Below are 26,434 nucleotides of genomic sequence, written 5' to 3'. Positions count from 1 at the left end.
CCTCTGGGCCCGTAACTCATTCCACTGCAGAGATGACTTTGCTGGGTCAGGATGGACACCGTGAGGTTATGGTGTTTGATTTAATCAAGGCTCCACAGTTTCAACTGATACTGGGAATCCCTTGGCTGGAAAAACACAATCCCTGTATTGATTGGCGAGAGAAGAGACTAACCTTCCCAGAATGTGCTAACACCTGTTACCCAAGGAGAACTCTAAATTCAGTACTGGCCCCAATTATCCCAGCTGCCATACCATTACCTGCTGAATACCAAGACTTTCAGGATGTCTTTCAAAATGAGCAGGCAAACACCTTACCGCCGCACAGATCGTATGATTGTCAAATAGATCTCATACCAGGAGCACAACCACCTTGCGGCAGAATCTATGCCCTCACAGAACCTGTAAATCTCCACTTGCGGCAGTACCTAGACCAGTATCTTGCTAATAGCTTCATCCGCCCGTCCAAGTCCCCTGCATCTTCCGCTTTGTTCTTCGTGCCAAAAAAGGAAGGCGACCTTAGAACATGCATTGACTACCGTGCGCTGAATCAGATAACTATCAAGAATCGGTACCCATTGCCTTTGATCCCTGAACTACTAGACCAGGTAAAGAACGCTTGTATATACACAAAACTAGACCTTCGGGGGGCATATCATCTGGCACGCGTCAAAGAGGGTGACGAATGGAAGACTGCTTTTCGCACCAAGTACGGATTATTTGAGTACCAGGTGATGCCTTTCGGACTGTGTAACGCACCAGCAGCCTTCCAGTTCTTCATGAACGATGTCTTCCGAGAGCTCATCGATGTTTGTGTAGTCGTTTACATCGACGATATCTTAGTATACTCCCTATCAGAATCCGATCATGTAAAGCACGTCCAAGCAGTCCTAGAAAAGTTACGCCAGTATAAATTATACGCTAAACTGGAAAAGTGCATCTTTCACACTACGGAAGTAGAGTTTCTTGGATTTATTCTGACCCCGAAAGGAATCCGGATGGATACACGGAAGGTGGACACAATTCTTAATTGGCCTTCGCCAAGCTCAGTCAAAAGAGTGCAAAGCATGCTCGGCTTTGCCAATTTCTACCGTAGGTTTATCCCGGACTTCTCACACATTGTACATCCCATTACAACACTATTGAGAAAGAATAAACGCTTTACATGGACAGAAGAAGCTGAGAACGCCTTCCAAGAGTTAAAAAAGAAATTCACGTCCGCTCCTGTATTACGACACCCGCGCCCAGAGTTTCCCTACATAGTGGAAACAGATGCATCCAGTTCAGCTATGGGAGCAGTGCTCTCTCAAAAGGATCCCGAAACTAACCAGCTGCATCCAGTGGAGTTTTGGTCAAGAAAGTTTTCGGCTCCCGAATTAAATTATGCTATAACCGACAAGGAACTGTTGGCCATCAAGTCCACCTTCAAGGCTTGGCGGCACTATCTGCTGGGCGCCAGGCATACCATTACGGTCATCACTGATCACCGCAACTTACAATACCTAAAGGTAGCCAAGGCCCAATCTTCACGCCAACTCCGTTGGGCATTGTTCTTCACCGAGTTTGATTTTGTAATAACCTATCGACCAGGTTGTAAAAATGGAAAAGCTGACGCCCTGTCCCGAATAGGAATGGGAGAAACAGAAAGAGCTTTAGAACCTGTACCCATAATTCCTGAACAGAGGATCCTTGGTCTGACATCCATACACTCTCTGGAGGACATTCAAGAAAAGGTCCATCAACTCTTTGATTCCGATGCCTTACAGGGCTGGGCAAGCAAAAGCCCAGAGTATTCTGTCACCAACAATCTACCTTTTTACCAAGGCCGGCTATTTTTGCCACTAGACGAACTACAGAAACTTGTCATTTCTCATTACCACGACACCTTGATGGAAGGACATCCTGGCATTGCTAAAACTGAAGCCAAAATCAAGAAACAGTTTTGGTGGCCCACCTGGCGAAAAGATGTCATGTTGTTTGTCATGACTTGTGGCATTTGCGCTCAAAATAAAGGGGAAAAGAAAAAACCCGCTGGGTTATTACAACCGTTAGACATACCACCTACTCCTTGGCATATCTTGTCATTAGACTTTATCACGGATTTACCCCCGTGCAAAGGTTATAACACCATTCTAGTTATTGTAGATCTTTTTTCTAAAATGGCCCATTTCATTCCCTTAAAAGGAATACCTTCAGCTTCAATCCTGGCCAATGAGTTCCTTAAAAATGTTGTCCGTCTACATGGTTTTCCTTCAGTGTTAATTTCAGACCGGGGAAGTCAATTTATTTCACATTTTTGGGGGAAGTGCTGCCAGCTGGCACTAATTGATGTTAGGCTTTCAACCAGCCACCATCCCCAGACCGACGGTCAAACTGAGAGAACCAACCAGACTCTTGAGCAATACCTATGTTGCATGCTACATCAATCTGAGGAGGATTGGAAAGACATTCTTTGGATCGTCGAGTATGCATACAATAATTCTGTGCACTCAGGAACTAAACAAAGCCCTTTTTTTACCATATATGGTCACCATCCTCGAACTTCACACTTAGATTGTCCCCAGCATTTAGAGATGCCTGCGGTGGACCATCTCCACGCTGTTATCACACAAGCCTTTAAAGAAGCGATTGCACATTTACAAAAGGCTAAGGATAAATACAAGAAGGATGCTGATCAACACAGGAATGAAGCACCGCAATACCAAGTAGGGGACCAAGTATGGTTAGCCACCAAGTACTTACCACTCAAGGGAACAGGGACTTTTAACCCCAGGTACTTGGGACCTTATTCTATTAAGGCTATTATTAACCCAGTGGCCGTCAAGTTGGACCTGCCTGGTCATATGCGTGTTCATCCTGTTTTTCACGTGTCTCTTTTGAAGCCTGTGCAACCAGGAACTAGACTAACCACCCAACCTGAACCTATCCTCATAGACGGGGAACCGGAATTCGAAGTCAAGAATATTTTGGACTCTAAAAGGGTGAGATCAAAACTCTTCTATCTCATTGATTGGAAAGGGTATGGTCCACAAGAAAGATCTTGGGAGCCTAGTGACCATGTGCATGCACCTCAATTAGTGAAAAGGTTCCACCAAGAATTTCCAAACAAACCAAGGCCGAGAAGGAGAACAGCTTTAGGAGGGGCCTTGAGGGGGAGTGCTGTCACGATGCCTGCCCCCGGAAAGCCAGACCAGGCCCAGTGACCCCGGAAGCAGGCATCATGCCACTTGAAGCATGCCCAAAAACCCCAGTTAGGGGCTCTTTGGCTACAGTCCTGGCGCCTATGGCGCCAGGCTCATAAGAATAAAGTCAGTCCTGGCGCTATGGGCGCCAGGCTCATTACATAAATCTTACCTGTTGCAGACCATGCTGCATACCTACCTGATGCAGACCATGCTGCACGAAGCCACAAGCCAAATGAGGCTTAAAGGGACTACTTTACCTCAGGGACTCCTTTCCTCTCGGGTGGGGCTGTGGAAGAATACTTACCTGGGACTTCTTCCAAGGCTATTTAAGCCACACCCGGACAGCCACACGTGCTTCGCGTTATTCTGCTTGCTGCAGCGTAACGCTCACCATGTCTTGAGCAGCTCCAGTCTTCAGCCACGCCCGCTTCAGCCCTGGAACACCTGAAACAAGAAAAGGAGAAGGAGAAGAGGTCAGAACAAAACCCTTACCTGAATCCTTGATCCAGCACATCGTCAATCTGGAAGAGAGAAGCCTTCTCAGGTGCATTGCCACGCACCTCGCTGAGCCGCGCTGAACTCACCAACCGAGGCTGCATTCCTTTACTCCATCGCGAATCCAGCATCTCCAGGCCATTCTTCAACACCTGGGGGAGACAAGAACAGATAGGTGAGCAAGGGCAATACCAACCACCCCCAAAGACTTACCTGATTTACCATAGGGGGGTACTCACCTCATCTCGAGTCGGCGCAGTCAATTCCGCATGACCGCCGCAACCCGGACCCTAAGGGGAAAAAACAAGGACAATACAACCTAACCCCAAAGACTTACCTGATTTACCACAGGGGGGTACTCACCTCATTTCGGGTCGGCGCAGTTAATTCTGCATCATCGCTGTACCCCGGCCCCAAAGGGGAGAAACCACAATAGATTTACCAGGATCTTACCAATTGCCACTTGGAACTCTTCTGGTGGTTTAAATCCGCAACCTGCAAGGAATCTGGCAGAGTGAAGATCAGACTTTTGAACTCTTACGAACAATTGGACTTAGAGTCAATACTGGAACTCACCAATTCCTCCACGCCAGTGAAGTAACTGGTCGTCCACTCGCCCCTGCGCTCGACGCAGGATGGAGAGCTCATCTTTCCAAATCTTCAGGTGAGATTAAGAGGGAACTTCAGGAGTGTTCTGTGGGCAGACAAGGGGAGTGGGAAGGCGGGTTAACGCTCAGATTACGGGAGGTTAATTCCCTTTCTCCATTGCAGAAAGATATTTGTACGAGTCCAACAAACGAAGCTAAGTGGGTCTGTCCAGTCTGTCATCTCGGCTCTACGTGTTACTCTGGTGGAAGCAACAGCGGGCCAGTCCAGATCGACGCCCCAGTGGGAATCAGGTGAGCGTAACACAGACCAAGTCCAGCAACCCCAGAAGCAGGCATCAAGTTACTCCAAGCAACCCCAAAAACCCCTGCTAGGGGCTATTTGGGCGCAGTCTTGGCGTCTCTGGCGTCAGGCTCATATGGAGAGTCAGTCCTGGTGTCATAGGCGCAAGGCTCATAGATTAAAACGTACCTGATGCAGACCATGCTGAAAACTTATCTGATGCAGACCATGCTGCAAGAGCTCCTAGCCAAAAGAGGCTTGGAAGGGACTACTTTACCTAGGGACTATTTTTTACTCGGGTGCGGCTGGGGAGGAATACTTACCTGGGACTACTTTGGATGCTATTTAAACCACGCCTGAAGAGCAGCACACGCTTCGCGTTATTCTGCATCCAGCAGCGTAATGCTCACCGTGCCTGCAAGTCTGCATCCAGTCTTCTGCCACGCCCGCCTCGAGTCTGGAGCTCCTAGAAAAAGGGAGAAAGAAGGAGAAAAGGTTAGAACAAGAGCAATACCTTTGATCCTTACCTGAATTCCGGATCCATCGCGCCTTCGAGCTGGAAGAAAGAAGTTATTTATGCGCATCGCCTCGCCTGCTGCAGCGCCGTGCTGAACTCACCAGCCTTCGCAGCATCTTCACATTCCACTGCATCCTTCTGCATGTTCCTGCCGCACTCCGGCACCTAAGGGGAAGACAAGAACAGCAAGGTGAGCCAAGGGAATACACAGAGGCAATATAGTTACTCCCATAGACTTACCTGATTTTACCACTGGGGGTACTATTCCTCTTCACGGGTCGGCGCAGATTCCACTGCATCCTCGCCGAACCCCGGCCCCTAAGGGGAAAACAAAAGGACAGCAAGGTGAAACAAAGGGACAAACAAGGGGAAACCTCCTCACCACAATAGACTTAGCTGATTTTACCGCCAGAGGTATTATTCCCCGAGACTTCATACTTTCTTTCAGCGCCTGAATAAGGGAGAAAGCAACAGGTTACATATTGGCATTATTTTATCGAACTGTGTTGAATAATACAAATCCTTACCTGAATATTACCGGTTGCCACGAGGAACTCTTCGCTAGGGTCAAGCTGCTACCTGCAAGGAATCGGACAAGAGTGAAAGTCAGACATTTGAACTCTTACGAACTACATACTTACAGCATCTTGCCGGGAATCTCAGAGTCAATATTGTTCTGGAACTCACCAATTCCTTTCAGCCAGTGAAGCAACTGGTTATCTAAACGCCCCTGCGCTCAATGCAGGATGGAGAGCTCATCTTTTCAAACCATCAGGTGAGACTATAAGAGGGGACATCAAAGGTGATCAGTGGGGAGAACAGCGGGAGTGGGGGTGTTAACGCTCAACTCCACGGGTGGTTAATTTGCAGAAGAATATTCCTACGGGCCAAGCAAACAAAGCTAGGTGGGCCAGTCCAGTCCGTCATCTCATTATGCGTCAGAGTGGAGACAGCAGCTGTCCAGTTCAGATCGACGCCCCGTGGGAGCCAGATGAGCGTAACAGTAGGTCACTATACTGCATACATCAAAAAAAGATATGGTTGGTTTTAATGCAACAACATGTCCATTACTCTAAAACAGAGATTACCAACAAATCTAACAAATGCCTACTTAATATTCCTTAAGCCTAAATTTAGTCACTGACCTGTAAAACTATCAACATTTAGTGCACTTTAAACATTCCTTTAAGTACTGCACACTTCAAACAAACATACTGTGAAAGTTACAATCACATATATATAGTACTTTTTTAATGCTGTATAGTTTTTTCCCAATTACCCAATGATTATGCAAACAGAAACAATAACTGTGCAAACTCACAATAATGTTGTTTCACCCATAGTACTTAGAATGTACTGATTATGAGGGTCTACAAAGTTTAGTCACTGACCTATTGAACTATAAACAATTAGAATATGCCAACTGGTCTCTAACTGCAGTCATACTATTGCAATGCTACATTTGAATAGCAAAAAAGTTACAATATACCAACAAGTATCTAACTGCTTCAAAGAATAACCATCAGAACTATAAAACTATCAACAGTTAGAATATGCCAACTGATATCTAACTGCAGCCATTATAATGCAATGTTGCATTTGAATAGCAAAACAGTTAGAATACACAAAAAAGTATCTAACTGCTTCAAAAAATACCCTTAAGAACGATAAAACTATCAACAGTTAAAATACGCCAACTGGTATCTAACTACATCCATAGTACTGAAATGCTGCTTTTGAAATAGAACACTGTTTCAATATGCGAACAAATATCTAAGTACTTCAAAAATACCCTTCATTTCTCTTGATTGCAACTACAGCATTACAATTCTTCCTACTGAAACACTGCTTGTAACAACAATGATTGTGTTCACCTTAAACATTCCCTTAAGTGCTGCACACTTGAAACAAGCATACTGTGACACGTAAAGTCAAATACATGTAGTAGTTTTTTTTTTTTTAATCCTGTACAGATTTATTTTTTTTCCAATGATCCAATGATTATGCACACAAAAACAGCAACTGTGCAGAACGCTTAGAATGTAATGATTATGAGGGTCTAAAAAGTACATGCATGTGTGAGATTGTATGCAATGAGACATTGTGAACTATCCTACCTAACATGTTATACTGTGTTTATTTTCACAGATAAAGAAGCAACAATGTCTCATTCATTACTGTGTACAACAAACACAACCTGTACCCCCATGGTATAGCAATCATAAATACTATTTGCACTTCAATTGTATTGTGTCATCATGTTACAAATACTATATACTGCCTCAAACACTATCTATAATTACTATACACATATTGTAATGGTTGTATCCAATGGCCGGATTCAATTTCTGTAGACATATTATTATAATGGTTATGGACAGTGTCCAAATTCTTGGGTGCATGGCCGTATTATGCTGTGGTTGTTGTGGGCATTGCCTAGATCGTTGGGTGCATGACCCATGGCCTAAATCCATGGCCATGCACCTGATAACCTAGGCACTGCCCACAACCACCAAATCAAAATATGGCCATGCACCCAAGAATCTGGCCACAACCACCACACCACAACTTGCCCTGAGCCTCCCACTTTAATGACATCTGCAAACATCGAAATGGACCACCGACCCTATTTGTCAACTATGCAAATGGCCCAATATCATCTAGATTCCAATCCCCTACCCTGACCAAGCCCTCTTACAGTCACAAAATAATGTCAGATGTGTGTCTCAAGCTGTCCACCCAATGCTTAATGAACAATTTGGCATATGATAGTTCTTAAATGATCTCTGATACTTTTCTGCCAACATTATAATGACAATCCCTTGTGGAGACTGTGCACGAAAACTAAATGCATATGTGATGTCAACAGTGATGTCATCAATGGCATTTGTGATGTCATCTTTAATGTCCTGGGTGTTAGTCTTAGCAGTACACGCTGGGGGTGCGAGTTATGGTTGCATAGTTTACCATAACTGGTGAATTTCAGAGGCTTTTCGGTTTTACTTGGAACCATAACACTCCTTTAACAAAGTTTTTTTTTTCACTGAATTTCATAGTTTTTTAGTAGCGCAAATTAACCATAACGTCCCTTTAACAAAAATGTTTTACTTAATTTCATATGTTTTTAGTAGTGCAACTTAACCATAACGTTCCTGGAACAAAGTTTTTTCACTGAATATAGACATATAGATAATTTAAATTTGATAAATGTTCACTAGAATGCCCTTAGTTTATATACCTATAACATAGAACATACTGAACACCCTACCTGCGCTAGTGGGTCTGAAATCCGCGGACCATGCCCCTGTTCGTGGACGGACTCTGACAACTTCAACACTATCAAAAACTCAGGGGTATCTTAAAATGTTATATCATCCAAAAAAAACACTCTAAACATGTTCAAAAAGCAGCACATTCATAAATTACATTCAATAATAAATAAGAAGTGAAACTGTGTATGTAAGACACTAACAGTCCAATTACATAGCATATGCAACATAGTGGAATATACAAAAACACAATAAATAATGGTCCAACAGAATTACCACACAGAAATTGCACAGCAAAAATCAACAGGACAACTATGCAGCAGTAACAGCAAAACTTAGCAAGAAACTTGTGAGTACACTACATTGATTTTAAATATTTATAAATGTTCTGTATTAGGTACACTAAAACTAATATTATTTTTTTTTAACAGAAATGTCCATCACTTTGGAATGCCTGGAAGAAAATGTTCCTCGGGATGAAATGAGTGAAGGCAGTGATACTAATGGCAGACACTACACTTCTCTATATAAGCCAATTAATAACCAATACTTTATGTGCACTTGACAATTTTTTTTAACAGACCTTACAGACAAAAAATACTATATACCAAGAGAGACATTAGAAAATCCTCTGCAGCGAATGCAGCTAAAAATTGATCTGTTAATGAAAAATTTCATTCTTATGAAAAACTTTGTGGAGGACCATATAAAAGACACAATTAAATATCACTGTCACACATGCACCTGTTTCCCCTCTCCATGTCTCAGCCAACTATCCCCAAAACCTCCTCAGCAAGAAAAACGTGACTTCAATATATTCCTCCCGTACCATCCATCATGTCCAGATCCCTAATTCCCCTTTATTTGTTTCAGTTTCTGCTTCCCCCTCTCTTTCATAATTTTTATACTTTTATACAATAAGAAAATATTAAGTGTGTTGTTAGTATATTCCTCTGTGTCTTATTTTCTATTAAAAAGACAGTTGGGGGTCCGCAGACAGCGTTGCTGTCCGGAATGTCCTCAATTAATGAAAAATGGGGGTGTCCTAAAGACACTATACCTGTTTGTATTGTTGCAATTAAAATGGAGGTGTCCTTAGGACACAAAAGAGGTCCGCATGTCTGCAATTAACCAAAATGGAGGTGTCCTAAGGACACTATACCTGTTCGCACTGTCCTCAATCAAGATGGAAGTGTCCTTAGAACACACAAGATGTACGCCTATCCGGAATTAACCAAACTGGGCGTGTCCTAAGGACACTATACCTGTTCGAATTGTCCGTAGTCAAAATGGGGTTGTCCGCAGAACACTAAAGACATCCGCATGTTCATAGCTGTGCAAAATAAAGTGTCCTAAGAAAATTCCCCCTGTTTGCATTGTCCGTAACCAGAATGAATATGTCCATAGAACACATAGCCCGTCCACCTGTCCGCAAAGTTGTGACGCACATTTGTTTTGTTTGGGACCTGAACACTGTCCATAGAACACCCGCGCGAATGCGTAGCACACCCTTGCCCCTACTAACATAGTTCCCTCCACAACTGTCCACCGCACCTGTGTCACACTTTTAAGTAGTTTGAGGACTGGAACACTGTCCGTAGAACACCCGCACGCATACGTAGACCCGACCCCGCGCATTTGGTGTCCTACGGACAGCCGTCCCATTCGCTAATGTGTCCTTGATGTCATCATGTGACCGCACCTGTGCTAAGCGTAACAAACACTGTTTGGGCCCCGGACACCTAAAAAGTGTTTTCTTTCAGCAATCCAAGGTATTTTACTGGGAAAGTTCAGCCTTGCACGTGTCACACATTATGTCCTTGGCGATAGGCATACTTTTTGGAATTTTTTTAGCCCTCTCTTGGTGTTGGAAATGTTCCGGGACAGCGCCGGTGTCCGTGGACACATTAAAGAATCTGAGCGTGGGAAATTAATATTTAAATAGTGTGCCCCATTTCCCCATTGAGGTTGGCTCTGAAAAGAGCCTTTTTTTGGGGGTTTTTTGCAGATGCTTCAAAAACACCTTTTATTTTATATTTTTTTGTTTTTTCTTTTTCTCCTCCAAAAATCTTCACATTAGCTTCCCCAAAGCAACCCTTATGTTCCAAAACAGCATGTCATTTCCCGCAAAAGATAAAGACATGCCATCTTCTTTAAAGTAATCAACATTACCAGAGTCAATGATGTCATTGTTGCAAACGAACATGCCAGCTCTAAGCATAAAAGAAAACATCACTCAGTTGATTAAACACCTACCAATATTTTGCTGAGGACAAAAAACAGAACTATTGTCTGTCCTATAATGCCCTAGGTACCAAACCAACCAATTACCTTGGCATTTGGAAGTAGTTTCATAACTGCCTGAACCAAGCTTTCTAGATCTTTTAACAAAGTTGGGGCACTGACACAACCCAAATGCAAAGCACCACAGTGCAGGACAACCACATGTGGACCTTTAACCCTAGCCATATCTTGGCAAACTTCTACCATTGCCTGCAAATTCAAACCAGGCACAGTGCTCCACACCACCTCCCCCTTTTTACATCAAAATTATTTCCCACATTCCTACATTTTGCATACTGCTCCAAACCATTCACAAACATATCTCCAAGCACCACCACCCTGACTTTCTCCACCTCCGCCACCTTCACTACACACAGCCTCTCTCAATATGATGCAGAACCTTAACACCTGATTGGCTAATCCTCAAAATAAACTCCCATTTCATGCTTGGAAGCCCCGAATGTGGCATGTTTTGTCTGCAAACAGCTGCGCTGTCTGTGGAGCGCGTAAGTAACACTGGGCCAGCCCTTCTACCCTTTCCACTTCACTCTCTGCACCATTCCTTCATTGGCTACTGTTAAGCAGTCACACAACCATCCACCAATCACAGGCAAGACCTCTACAGCTAACTCGATCATCATAATTCAGCACTTTAGATGTACTGTTGATTACTCCAAGTACAATTGAGCCATGACTGCAAAGCACCTACAACAACTACTAGTAAACTCTCCAACATTTCTACTTGCAGATTCATGCACATCCACATGCATGAACACAAAGTACAGGTATGAATATTTTTTGCACAGTACATCATACATGCCAACATTCCGACCCACCTGGCAGGCACATTTCCTCCGAAAAATTGGGAGACAACATGTGTGTTATAAGACAGCATTGGACAAAGATGTATTTTTGGTGGGAGAACGTGAAAAATAACAATATTTTTCACAGAAAAATGGGGAGTCTCCAGACAAAATCAGGTGGATTGGCATGTATGGTACATGTACATCTCCTGTATAAATGCATGTAAACAGAGTAACTGCCACTTACCCTGTGTAACCTGTAAAACAAGCTTATTGTCATTTCTCCCATCTGCTATGATCAAGTGTGACTTGCAAAGTTGTCTGTTCTCCAAATTTTTATTTACCCATATTATTAACTGCAATGTGCAAACTGTTATTTTCTTCATTAATTCTATCGTTTCTGTAACCACTGCCGTGCCTTTAACCACATTTCAACCATGATAGCATTTAATGCATTATAGTGCATAAAATGTACATACAATTTCCTTTCTATACATTCTGCATACTTCACATACATTCTATCATTTCAACCTCCTTTACAAATGACTATATTAGTAATCAGACACAACACACACAGCTATCAAACAAAGTGCCATTTCATGTTAAAAGATGGGAGAAATAACAGTATAATTATGGAAAATGTCTTTCTAGTGTGTTATAAAATTACACGCAGCCAGGATGAGTACATGCATCTTTATTTATGCACACAGATAGCCAGTATCATTTGAAAGGCTCCAAGCTGAAACAACACCACTGCCTATACAACTGTTCTTCCAATCTACACAACTCTCTCATTCCAGCTGGTTGCTCATTCCGTTCTAGATTTCAAAACAGCATTCAACTATGCACAGGTGCAGTCATATCTATCACATCATCTACAACTATGTACAGTGTTGTAAAGCAAGACATACAACATCTCCCCCTTCCCTTCAGTATGCAACACAAGCACCAGATCCTTCCTTGCAACCCTTACTTTATTTCAGACTCTCCCATCTCCAAGCACCACATAATCACACAGTACCATAGTAGTCACATGCTGAAAAATAAGCTGCTGACCCCATCAAATCCTTCTGATTTATTTCCCAAACCTTCACAAATACATACATTGCATACTTTTCCAAACAGTTCTTGCCATTTACCCAGTAGAAATAGCAAACAAAGCATACGATTATTTATTCTATCTCCTAAAATCCAATAACACCGCCTTTCAAAGCCAAGTGTGCTCTGTGTGCTTACTATTGTACTAATTTCTAAAGCACATTCAACTAACATATTCTAAATAAAATACACAGAATGCACATAGGTAAATAAAAGTGCATGTACATGCTATGCACAGTTATCAGAAAGCACTACTACTACAAAAACACAAAAATCCATGTCTACATTAACAACAGTGCTATTAACACATATATGTACTACCTTCTTTCTTTCACAATTGCAGTGAAGACCACTCTCCTGAAAAGCAGCAGCGTCTGAAGTACAAATGAGAACTCAGAAGAAACCTACTCTTTCCATCCAAAAAAGTAAGTGCAATACTGCCATAATGTTCTAGCTGTTACTCAAACACTGTAGAATTTGAGTATTCTAGAACAAACAATTGTATTAACCCTGCAACATTAGATTCGGAATTAGTGCTTCTCCTCACCGGCTCTATATTTTCTATTGCAATCTGAACCCTAGTATAGTAACACACAAATACAAAAATAGCCTTCCCAATCTGATGTAGCAGCCCATTGCACAATCACCCACGTCTACATACATCCTTACCATCATACACACACACATATGCACAAATCACACATACACTGCACAAAATCCCAACCCACACTTTCTTTTTTCTTCAACAGACCCCAAAGAATGCCTACCAAAAACCAACTCTGCAGAAAGCAACGCAAAAGTAAATAAAATCAATCTAAAACTCTCCAAAAGTAAATAAAATCAATCTAAAACTCCCCAAAACAAGCATCCACCTTTAGCAGAATTTGTACAAAAAGTTCAAACAAAACAGCGAATACAGTCATTAAGCGAAACAAAACAAGCTTCCAGTATAGAAACATTAAGGGTAATTCATGGAATTAATGGGTGCTGAAAAGGGGAGCGCAAGCGTGAAAATTGCAATGCATGCATGCGAAAGCCACGCACGCAGCCGTTTGTCGATTCATGGAATGCGCTGCGCGTGGATTACCTGAGATGAGCGCTGAATCTGCGTGTGGCGCACACGTCATTGCGACATTCCGAAGACAGTGCACGAGACGGCCAGTGAAGGCGCACACATGGCAGCGGACACACATAAAAAGGGGGGCGGAACATGCGAAATGGAGAAAAACACGTGAAAATGTGGGCATTACAGGGGAAGTACAGCTGTTAAATCCTTGCAACGCCCACACGCGCGCTAACAACACATATTCATGGAATCGAATAGGGGAAACCTGCGCGCCACAAAAGACGTGCTAATCCGGAAAGACATACACCAGGCGGAAGCAGGCGGAAGCGGCCCGCGCAGCATAAAAGTGCACGCAAACAACAAACAAGCTCATACGCTATGATGAATATAACGTTCCTCGCAGCAGTGGTCATGGGACACCGCAGGAGGAGGAGGATAGCCAGGCCTCGCATTTTTTTACCGAGGGCCAGCCTTTTTGGGATGCCTGATGACCAGGTCTATGGCAGGTACAGGTTTCCACCCCATATCATCCTAGAACTGGTTGCTGAGTGGGAGGATAACCTCACATCACCCACCTTGTGCTCCCAAGCACTGAGCCCCTTGGAAAAGGTGCTCATTGTACTGCATTTCTTGGCTACTGGGTCATATCAGCGGACAAGTGCCATAGTTGGGGGTGTCTCACAGGCCACACAGTCATGCTGCCTACACCAGGTGTTGGTGATCATGACAGCACGCCCCTCAGTCCGCAGACACATATACAGGCCCAGAACACCTGCAGAAAGGCAGGCCATGTTCCAGGACTTTTACGGGGTGGCACACTTCCCCAAAGTGCTAGGTGCCATTGATTGCACTCATGTGGCTCTACGTCCTCCCAGGGCCAATGAGCAGATATATTGAAACCACAATCACTGGCATTCCATCAACGTGCAGGTTGTATGTGATGCCAAGGGAATCATCACCTCTGTATATGCCAACTATCCGGGATCCAGTCATGATAGTTTTATATTACCAATGTCACCCCTAAAGCGGTACCTGGAAGCTGGGATGCATGGTGACACATGGCTCATTGATGAGTACAAATGCCTCAGCACATGCATGCATGTCAGACACTGACAAAAGGCAAAACCCAACTAATGACAACCATTATCACCTCCCCAGAGGACCCTTTGAGCACCTACATGATGACGCCAATACGGAACCCTACCACACCACCCCAGGTAAGATACAACGCAACCCAGGGCATAGCGGAGCACACATTCAGAGTGTTGAAGTCATGTTTCTGCTTCCTTGACCACTCTGGTGGCCAACTGCTATATGCGCCCCCAGTAGTGTGCAGGATCATAGTGGCAGCATGTGTCCTTCACAATGTTGCAACCTGGCGTGGCGTGCCGGTGGACATGGTGGTGCCCCCACATCCCCAACCACATGCATGGCCGCTGCGCATGGGTGGAGAAAGGGCACGTGGTGAAGCAGCTCGTAACCAGCTTGTGGCAACTTTTTTCACCTAAAATCCCACCCCTGTGGAGTGCACACAGACCTGGCACATACCAGCTGACAATTGATGATGACAAAAGGGACAGTCAACTGTCACAACCATACCACCCTCAGTTTGATTTCCTGGAAGTGCTACATTGTGTGCATCCCTAGCTACTTAAACAGACCCAATACAGTGTCAGTAAAAGGCACACATTCATGCTGCATGAAGGACTACCCCCTGGCAAAACAGCACACCCAAATACTGATATGTCAACCAACCCCTCCCAAACCCCATCTCAGTGCCCAAGACTCCATCGCATGGCATGCAATGTCAAAGCAACCAAATGAATGCACAAAACATCACACACATGTCACAAAGTGCACCGTCACAAAACGAAACAAGCCACAGACAATTCCTTCTCACCTATGAAAAATAAACAGCACACATGAACAAATACTTACCAGCAAGACAATACATGAATACAGGACCCAACAGTGGCAAGGTCTGACAGTACCCAATCACAATAGTGCAAGTGTCACAACCTGACAAAGGCAGCACATCGACCCCTTCCATCTACAGTGTGTTGCTGGTAGGTAAATGTGGCAGGGTACTGCATACATCATGAACTGCATCTGCAATGGAGACAGGCAAGTTAAGACATGAAGAAGCAACATGCAAATATGCATAATGGGCAGTATGGAATACAATATACAAATTAACCATGCAGTGGAGAAATCATCAGCAATCCCCACTAAGGGGGTATACACAGTTTGAACTACAGACTAACCACACAACTGATGGAAGCCCAATGCCTCTGTGTAAGTTACTGTCACACGGTGACACCCTTGTGAGCCCATGGAAAGGGGAAGCAGGAGTGGCATATGTGTCTGGACCCCAAGCTTCAAACACAAGACAAGCCTGCATGGGCCCAGCTGGAACACACAGTGGATGCCTACAGGTGCCACACGAAGCAACACACTGTAACATGAATTTACAATAGAAGAAAAAAAAATGTTCAACAAAAAATGAAAAGAAATTAAAACAAAAAATAAAAATACAAACTGAAAATGAAAAATGAAAATGAAAAATGAAAAGAAAAAAGAAAAAAGAAAAAAGAAAAAATTAAAATGATAAATGAAAAAGAAAAATGAAAAATGAAAATGAAAATGAAAAATGAAAAATGAAAAATGAAAAATTAAAAATTAAAAAGAAAAATGAAAATGGCCATTGGTCGACCAGGGGGGGACCACCCAGGAGCGAAGAGGTACAGGGTGCACCCCAACACCCACATGCGTGGATGTTGAGAAAAAAAAACCTCCATGGGCTCATGGCCTGCACGGCTACCCGATAGTGGAAGAACTGTCGTCGCTGTCATCACCCTCTGGTGCAACATTAGAAGGTGTGTGTGGTATGGGAAGCAGACCACACAAAGCCCTGGCATGCTCCTCCATGGCAGCAAGCATGCAGGTCTGAAAGGTTTGGTTCTGCAGGATGATGGTCCAGAGATCCCCATGCAGCACCTCACAGGTAGCATGGACTTCTGCCTGCAAGGCCTCACGTGATGCCTGGATCTCCTCACGGGTTGCCTGGAGCTCAACTGAGATTGTGCGTGTTAGCTGCTCCAGCTGCTGTTCTGACCTTGTCCTCTGGGACACCTCAAGTGCACCCAGAGTAGCTCTGAGGGAGGTGTTTTCTACCCTCATGGCAACCCTGTGGGCCTGTGCCTCTGCAGATATGGCTGTGAGCAGAGCCTCCAGTTTAGCCCGTCGGTCCCTGTTGGCGGCCAACATGTCCTCCCTGTGTGAGCGGCACGTGGACTCTGTTGCCTGCTGCTGGAGCTCCACCTGCCTTTCTGGGGGAAGAATGGAAGTGGCCACCCTATCCACGGCCTGAGCCATCATCTCACATGATGCCCCCTGTTGTGCTGCAATAGCATAAATGGAGTTTTCCCACACAGTATTGCCCAGTCGCGCACAGCCACTGCATTGCCGGACACTGTTTGCCCCAAGGTGATGTGCACCTTGCTGTGCTGGCACTGCCTGAGGCTGCAGGACTGCATTCCTCCTTTGACCTGCTGCCCCAGGAACAGGAAAAAATATTGGGGAGTGTGACCCTGCATCCGGACATTGTTTGCCCCTAGGTGATGTGCACCTTGCTGTGCTGGCACTGCCTGAGGCTGCAGGACTGCATTCCTCCTTTGGTCTGCTGCCCCAGGAACAGGAACAAATATTGGGGAGTGTGACCCTGCATCCGTAACCGCCACACATGGACATTCCAACACTGAATGGGCCATTGAGGGGCCTACCCCCAGTGCAGGTGCGTTCGACAGAACAGCATCCCTGCCAGAAACACTAATCTGTGACAGGACACTTGTCTCAATGTCTGATTCAGCACCTGAGCCATAGAGGTCATCAGAGGTGTACCCAGAGACACCCGTGGACAGGATGGTCTGTAGGACTAATGGATTATCATGCACCACCACCCCACATCCTCCACTGGTGCCTGGTTGATGCTCTGAGTACTCCTGCCCCTGTGCCATCTCCTCCTCCACAGCATCTAGTGCCTCATCACCTGCACAAAAAGAAAAGAAAAGTAATGAAGAAATGCATGAACAGCATAGCCGACACACATAGGCATCACAATCTACACTCCAATATATTAATGAGACATGCCACACATGACACAAACTCTGGCATGCAATCAGTGGCAATGAAGTGGAAGGGACCCTGAAAGCAGACACTGATGACTCCTAAATGGAAAAGCAACACGTGTGCTGCATGGTTCATAGCACATGCATCACACATTAGCCTGTGAGTGGCATGGACAATCCACAAACATGACACATGCCAGCACACAGATGGCACGTAGCATACCCGTGGCAGAACTGACAAGGACACCCAGATGGTATTAAATCAGTACTGTCCCCATTCATGTGAGACGCACATCATCAAATAGAACATGCAAAAGAGTGTGACAAAACACACATGCGTCACACGCTGCCACAACACCAGTGTGTTGAAATACAGTGATGGGAGGCACATGGATACAAGAATGGTAGGTCACTTGGACATGACACAAGTCAATTGTCATGTTGAACATTCAAACAGGGCACATAACTGATTGGGTGCAGTGCATGTGTAGGTGCTGATTGATGAACTCATTTGCATAAAAAGTGAACATATGTGGGGCTTTGTGGGGGGAAATCCCTGTCTGAAGTATGGTGATTTTGGCGCAGAACGGCACACAAATGTGCGTTTATCATGCAAATGATTCCATAAATCAGGCAGAATGAAGAGAAAAACTGTATTAAAAATGTTCTGGCATGATGCCAGTTTAAGGGCAAGTGCAGTCATGATGTGCAAAGTGTTTTCAGTGGTCAGTAGGGGTACTGTGAAACCCAAACCCAAGGGCAGACGATGGCTTGGAGGCACTACATGGGTCACATATAGCAGTCATGACTACTCCGCCTGACCTGGCACTCAATCAGAACACGTCACCCAAGCAACATACACATGATCTGGACACACAAACATGGGCACTCACCGGACATTGGTAGGTCTCTCATGCCTTGCATCTGATCCTCAGCGATGAGCCCTCCAGCGATTGCCTCATGTTCTGTGAGTTCATCCTCCTCTGGCGGAGACCCACTGCCAGTCACCAGAGTAGAGGTGTAATTGGAAGCCAGCTTGTTTTTAGCATTTGAGGTCATTCCAACGCTTCAAGCAATCATCAGTTGGTGCTTCACAAATCCAAGGGAACTAATCTGGTCCGCGATGCACTGCCAGTGGGCCCTACGCTGAGCAGTCGTAGTCTTGCACCCTGCCATCACCAGCATGTCGTGGCCATGTGCCGACACGTAGCCCACAAATGTGCCTAGTTCTACATCATTGAAACTCTGCTTCCTTGATGTGCCGGAGGGGCGAGCCGTGTCTGGGTCCCAGCCTGTTCCGCAAGAGCACTCTTCTTCCTCTTCAGAGGTGGTGAGGACCCTGAGTGGCTTACGCTGGTCTGGTGTGTAGGGGCTGAAGTGCAGGTGGACTGGCCACTGGAAGCAGCCAATGTCATGATGACCAAAGGTCTCACTGCAGACACTGGCTGCTGGGTGCTGTTGCCAGGACCAAGCAGCACAACTGTCTGGGACCAACACTGTCCCGGCTGGGTGACTCAGAGCCGGGTGGATTGAGCTGCAGCTGCCCCTGCAGCCTCCTCACCCTGGCCACTCGGGGCAGCAGGTGACATTGCTGCCCCCAGATCCACGTCACCTGGTGACAGCAAATTTCACTGCCACTCGTGGCTTTGACTTTGTGACACGGAAGTCGGCCTATGAGTCATCTCATGCCAGTTCCGTGACCAATCCGGGCCGACTTAGCAGGGCCTGAGCTGGGATGGTGTCAGCTGCATCTCCCTGACCCACTGGGGGGCATAGGTGTCCCTGAATGGTCCTGGACACACTGCCCTCTTGGGCCACCCTGCCCACGTAGCTCACCACTGGCACCTTGGCCACCCCGGCTACCTTGCTCATCCTGGCCACATCCCCTACCCATGGTCCTGGGCAATTGGGGTCAAGGGGGCAGGGTACTAGATGGAATACGTACCCCTGTGCTCTTGCAAGGCTGTCTGTGACCCCTGGCGGAAAATGACGAGTCACGCAATGCTCAGGCACCTCAAAAAAATGTTTTACGTGCACGCGACCCCCCAGTAGCTCACATGCATGTAATGAAGGACCCACAGTATGCTGTAGCACCCAGAAACACAGAAATGCGTATAATTGGTAAACACAGGCTACAATGATCTCTAAACGACACACGGGGAAACCACAGTGGAAAAATATGTGTGTGACTCACCGTCTGCCTGGAAAAAGAATGTGAAAAAGAGGGACGTGGGCACGTTGGCAACACCCCCACAAAAAGAAGAATTGAGCTCTGTCTCAGTAAACAAGGAGTACGCACTGCAACCGTTGTGAAGTAATCGCGTGTGGACCAACAAGAAGTACAAGAATCACCCGCTCACTCTCCACAAAAAGCACGTACAAGAAAATGGCGCCCTACCCAGACCTTTAACTCCTGCCCACAGAAACACCCATGCGTGCCACGTCACTTACGCGCTAACATGCTAAGGGCCTTTCCTCGAATTACACGCAGTCACACACAGAGGTGCTGTTGTTTACGTGCCAATTCACTCTGCATCAGGCTGGGCACGCGACAACACACGGAAGACCACGCTCCTGCCCAGAAGGCCATTTTGCTGCCCCCCAGGGCCCTGGGGAGCCTCCTACAAGCCATTTGCTGCTGCCTGCCTGCTTGCTGCCAACAGTGCCCTGGCATTTGGTGCCTGCACGTCAGCCATCTGCTGGGGTCCAGTTGCTGTGACCACCCCTGCTGGAACAGAAGACTCCCGACTGGTGTTCCATCGCTCCACAGACCAGCCCCAGGACCCAGTTGCCCACCCACACCTGCCTCGGGGGTTGCCATGTCCAACGCAACACCATCGGGCACCAGTGGCAACCCCCCAGCAGAGAGGCAGAGGGCTGCCAGCATCAGTGCAAATGAAGTTGACATCCTGGTGGAGCAAGTCCTGGGGCATTATGATGACCTCTTCACACCATTGCGCGCCGACAAGGAAGGATGGAAGATGATCTAGAAGGACATAGTGGGTGCCATAAATGCAGAGGAGGTGGCACACTGCAACATCAAACACGTCCAGAAGCGCTGCGAGGACTACAAGTCCAGGACCCTCAAGAAGCCCGGCACCTCTTGGATGCAGCGGATGCAGTGGGGTGTTGGGTCCACCTTACCAACAAGCAGATGAGGGTCCTGGAGCACATTCGCCCAGTGCTTCACCACCAGATCCTCAGGATGCAGGCCCATCTGGAGTCGAGCGGTAAGTGCCCATGCATTCCTGTTTAAAACAGTGCATGGGTCAGTGTAGTGGTAGTTAGCTACTTGGCTGTATGTGTGACATAGGTCTTGTATGGATGTGTGTGTGCAGGGGCATGATGATGCTGCATGTGAGTCCAGTCAGATGTGACCCACATCGATGGTGTATGTGTTACAATGCATCATGCATGATGTACATGTCTGTGTGTCTGAGTAGTGTGTGAGTGATTGGTAAACGCCATGGATGCATGACACATGTCTGTGACAATGTGTTGATTCACTGCTACAGCCTAGTCAGCCTTGTATCCACAGTGTCTGGGGGTATACAGGGCCAGATGCATGACCCTCCGGTGATGTGTGTGCATGCGATCAGCATGTCCCATGATGCATGTGAGTTTCAGCCCACCATTTGATGTTTCTACGGTGCCTTGGACATGGATGCACATGTTTGTTGCATGTGCCATGCCTGTTCCTGCATGTGTGTTGCCTGCACTGACCCATGTGATGTGGAGGGACATGATGGAAGTGACGTTTGACAGTACCACTCATGTGCTATTGCTTTGTGTCTAGGGGACTATTGTACAGTACTCTGATGCTTGTGTTCAATGTCTCCCTTTACAAAGCGGTGAGTGAAGAAGAGGGCGGAGACGGCGCTGTGGAGGAAAGTGGCAGGGATGCCTCCACTGGCCGGCGACGCAAGGCCCAGTCACCCTCCCAGGAAATTCTATCATCCGGGAGTGAGGGGACTGGTGCCGTGTCCGCCACTACGGCTGCAGCGGAAGGGGCGGGTGAGCCCCCACAGGGGCTGGTGACGGTGGAAGACGGTGCAGAGCCATCCAGGTTGGTGGTGTGTATGGCGGAGGAGGCTGCTTCAGAGCCGCACATGGGGGGGCCTAGTGGGGGTGGTACCACTGGTGCAAGTGGTGCAGTCCAGGGGCAGGGGCAGGAGGCAGCACAGGTCACTGTGGAGGGGCCTGTGCATGTCACTGTCCCTGACACTGTGACTGCATCACCATGCACCAGCAGGGATTCCTCATCCCAGGCCCGTCTGCTGGTAGGGGGAGGTCCATGTCATCTGGCACTCCTCTACCTGCGGACGTGGGGACCCGTGACAGTTTTGAGTCCATCCTGATTGGTGTCGCGTTACGCACATGTGACATTCGTGATGACGTGCGTGCTTCCTGGGGGGACCACGTACTTCATCACAAAGAGATGTGTGCCAACGTGGCCCAGTTGGGAGGGCTCATGGTCGGGGTTTCCTCCATGTGTGGCTCTGTCTTGCGGCCCTCTCCTCCTCCGTGCACACTATACGCCAGTCGTCCTCCATGCCGTCTTCTGGCCCAGATGCCACTAGTGCCCCCTGTGGACCTGCTCTAACCAACACAGCTAGGCTGGTGGAGAGCCCATCCCTGCGACAGTCGGGATTCGGAGCTCCAGCACAGGTGGTCCCCCCAGCAACTGGACCCCTGGCAATGGACAATATGCAGGCACATACAAGCAGGGCACATGCACGACAGCCCCGGGTGTTGCCATCTACCCGGAGGCAGTTGTGGTGGTGGCGGCAGGCAGCAGGCAGCAAAAAGACGGCGGCAGAAGGCTCGGCGTAGGAGGCATGTGGCCTCGGGACCCTCTACATCATGAGGCAGGCATTGGCCGGTGGGCAGGAGGACCCAAGATTGGGAGTGTCTCCCGTGTGGCAGAGGTTGGGCTAGCGAATAGGAGCAGAGCGGCGGCGGGCGGAGAGGGCACGGCTCACAATGGTCAGGGCGGAGAACTCCATGCACCAGGCTATAAGGCGGGCTGAGTGCCTCGAGGCAACTCGCAGGGCGTTGGAGGAGGGCATGGCTGCATCCCTGTGAGACCTCAAGGCCAGGGAACAGGCCCGCCTCTGGAACATCGACATGGAGTTCAATGATGCCCTGGCCCGGGACATCAATAAGTGAGCCGTCAGACTAGCCCACCGCCTTTGTACATAGTTATTTAGGTTTAGGTTTCATTTGGTTTTTATTATGATTTGGAGTTCACGGACTTTGCTCCACTTTTTGTATATAGCTGTATTTTAGATAGAGTTGTATGTATTGTTTTGGGATAATGGACCCTTTGTTTACAATTTTTCCAGACATGTATTTTCTTTTTTAGATATTCACATGGATAAATGTTTTTTTTTAATGCTTTCAACTTATGTTTTTTTCTATGGACTTTGGGTATTGACCACTTATATTTTTTCATGTTTTGGATTAGTTTTTTTTCCTTGGATTAGACTTCCTTTTTCTTATTGCACTATGTATTTCTTCATTTGCATGTGTGGTTTTAATTTTGTCATTTGTTTTAATTTTTAATACATTTCATAATTGGACATTATTGGTGTGGTCTACTATGATTTATTTTGTCAATGTCTCCATGAGCATTGGCTAAGTAATGTGTTGCCACTGTGTGGCTCTGTATGACATTTGTTGATGGGCATGCTGGTTCTTTTCAGACTATCATGGAATGGGTAATTTACTAGGGAGTGGGTGCAGTGAATCGTTGGGTGTTTGTACTGGGGGGCGGGTGTGTGGGATTTGGTTGCCATTAGGACCATGGCTCTGCATAGATATGACATGGTGTTTGGGGGGACATGAGTCGGGGCCTGCTGACAGGTGCCCGTCAATGGAGGGTGGGTAGCTGGACATGAGTCGGGGCCTGCTGGCAGGTGCCCGTCAATGGGGTGGTTGTAGGAGGGACATGAGTCGGGGCCTGCTGGCAGGTGCCTGTCAATGGCGGGGGACATGATTCGAGGCCTGCTGGCAGGTTCCCGTCAATGGGGGGGTGTGTGGGGTCATGAGTCGGGGCCTGCTGGCAGGTGCCTATCAATGGGGGTGCATGAGTCTGGGCCTGCTGGCAGGTGCCCGTCAATGGGGTGGGTGGGGAGGACATGAGTCGGGGCCTGCTGGCAGGTGCCCATCAATGGGGGGGTTGTGGGGGACACATGAGTTGGGGCCTGCTGGCAGGTGCCTGTCAATGGGGGGGCATGAGTCGGGGCCTGCTGGCAGGTTCCTGTCAATGGGGGGGACATGAGTCGGGGCCTGCTGGCAGGTGCCCGTCAATGGGGGGGTGTGTGGGGTCATGAGTCGGGGCCTGCTGGCAGGTGTCTGTCAATGGGGGGCAGGAGTCGGGGCCTGCTGGCAGGTGCCCGTCAATGGGTAGGGTGGGGAGGACATGAGTCAGGACCTGCTGGCAGGTGCCCATCAATGGGGGTTGTGGGGGCGACATGAGTCAGGGCCTGCTGGCAGGTGCCTGTCAATGTGGGGGCATGAGTCGGGGCCTGCTGGCAGGTGCCCATCAATGAATGGGTGGTGGGGGCGACATGAGTCGGGGCCTGCTGGCAGGTGCCTGTCAATGGGGGGGCATGAGTCGGGGCCTGCTAGTAGGTGCCTGTCAATGGGGGTGTGGGGGGACATGAGTCGGGGCCTGTTGGCAGGTGCCTGTCAATGGGGGTGGGGTGGGGGGGAATGAGTTGGGGCCTGCTGGCAGGTGCCCGTCAATGGGGGGGTGTGTGGGGTCATGAGTCGGGGCCTGCTGGCAGGTGTCTGTCAATGGGGGGCAGGAGTCGGGGCCTGCTGGCAGGTGCCCGTCAATGGGTAGGGTGGGGAGGACATGAGTCAGGACCTGCTGGCAGGTGCCCATCAATGGGGGTTGTGGGGGCGACATGAGTCAGGGCCTGCTGGCAGGTGCCTGTCAATGTGGGGGCATGAGTCGGGGCCTGCTGGCAGGTGCCCATCAATGAATGGGTGGTGGGGGCGACATGAGTCGGGGCCTGCTGGCAGGTGCCTGTCAATGGGGGGGCATGAGTCGGGGCCTGCTAGTAGGTGCCTGTCAATGGGGGTGTGGGGGGACATGAGTCGGGGCCTGTTGGCAGGTGCCTGTCAATGGGGGTGGGGTGGGGGGGAATGAGTTGGGGCCTGCTGGCAGGTGCCCATCAATTGGGGGGACATGAGTCAGGGTCTGCTGGCAGATGCCTGTCAATGGGGGGACAGGAGTCAGGGCCTGCTGGCAGGTGCCCGTCAATGGGGAGGTGGGGGGGACATGTGTCAGGGCCTGCTGGCAGGTGCCTGTCAATGGGGGTAGGGTGGAGGGACATGAGTCAGGGTCTGCTGGCAGGTACTCATCAATTGAGGGGGGGAGACATGAGTCGGGACCTGCTGGCAGGTGCCTGTCAATTGGGGGTGCATGAGTTGGGGCTCCCAAGTGCATGGTGCCATGTGGCCTGCCTGCAGGACATGGGGAGGGTGGATGGGCTGCCTGCAGGGCATGGTCAGGGTGGATGGGCTGCCTGTGGGCCATGGTCAGGGCGGATGGGCTGCCTGCGGGCCATGGCAAGGGGTTGTAGGGGTGTCCCCTGTGGTGTGGGCTGCCTGCAGGGCATGGGGAAGGGGGGAGAAGCACACCCAGGAGGGCCCACACTGCCAAATTGTGTGTGAAATCCTTGCTCACCCCCTGGAATACGCGTACCCCGCTTGTGCCAGGCCAATCGCGTGTGAAACTCCCAGCGCACACCTCGGAATATGCGTACCCTACTCGCGCCAGGCCAATCGCGTGTGAAACTCCCTGCACACCCCTGGAATGCAGGTACCCCACTTGCGCCAGGCCAATCGCGAGTGAAACTCCCGCGCACCCCTGGAATACACGTACCCCACTTGCGCAAGGCCAATCGCATGTGAAACACCCTGTGCACCCCTGGAATGCACGTACCCCACTTGCGCCAGGCCAATCACGAGTGAAACTCCCGCGCACCCCTGGAATACACGTACCCCACTTGCGCAAGGCCAATCGCGTGTGATACACCCCACGAACCCATCGGAATACACGTAACCTGCTTGCGCCAGGGCAATCGCGTGTGAAACTCCCAGTGCACCCCCGGAATACATGTACCCTGCTCGCGCCAGGCAAATCGCTTGTGAAATTTCCTGCACACCCCCGGAATATGCACAGCCAGACCATCCAGCCTCCCCATGCCCCACAGGCAGCCCACCACCCTGACCATGCACTGCAGGCAGCCCATCATCCCTGACCATGCCCTGCAGCCAGCCCACACCACAGTGGGGACTTTTTCCACGCAATTTGACTGGCGCAGGCGGAGTACATGTATTCAAGGGGGTGCGTGAGTTGATTTCCACAAGTTTTGTCTGTCACGAGCAGGATTTGCGTATCGAAGGGGGTGCGCGGGGAGATTTCCAAGCGTTTTGGCTGCCGCGAGCGAGGCACCTGTATTCAAGTGGGTGCGTGAGTACATTTTCACGTGTTTTGGCTGCTGTGAGCGGGGTACACATATTCAAGGGGGTTCACAGGGAGATTTTCATGCGTTTTGACTGCCGCGAGCGGTGTACATGTAGATTTTCACACGATTATAGTGTAGCGCGCCTGGAAGCTGGTCCAGGGTAAGCGCGTCCCTTTGCACTGTATTGGAATTTTGATGGCTTTACCTTGTGCAAGGGGCGTTC

The sequence above is a fragment of the Ambystoma mexicanum genome, chromosome 6p (assembly GCF_040938575.1).
Source record: "Ambystoma mexicanum isolate Mex_15411 chromosome 6p, UKY_AmexF1_1, whole genome shotgun sequence".
In the NCBI taxonomy this organism is placed as follows: Eukaryota; Metazoa; Chordata; class Amphibia; order Caudata; family Ambystomatidae; genus Ambystoma; species Ambystoma mexicanum.
Note: the sequence above shows the minus strand (reverse complement) of the source record.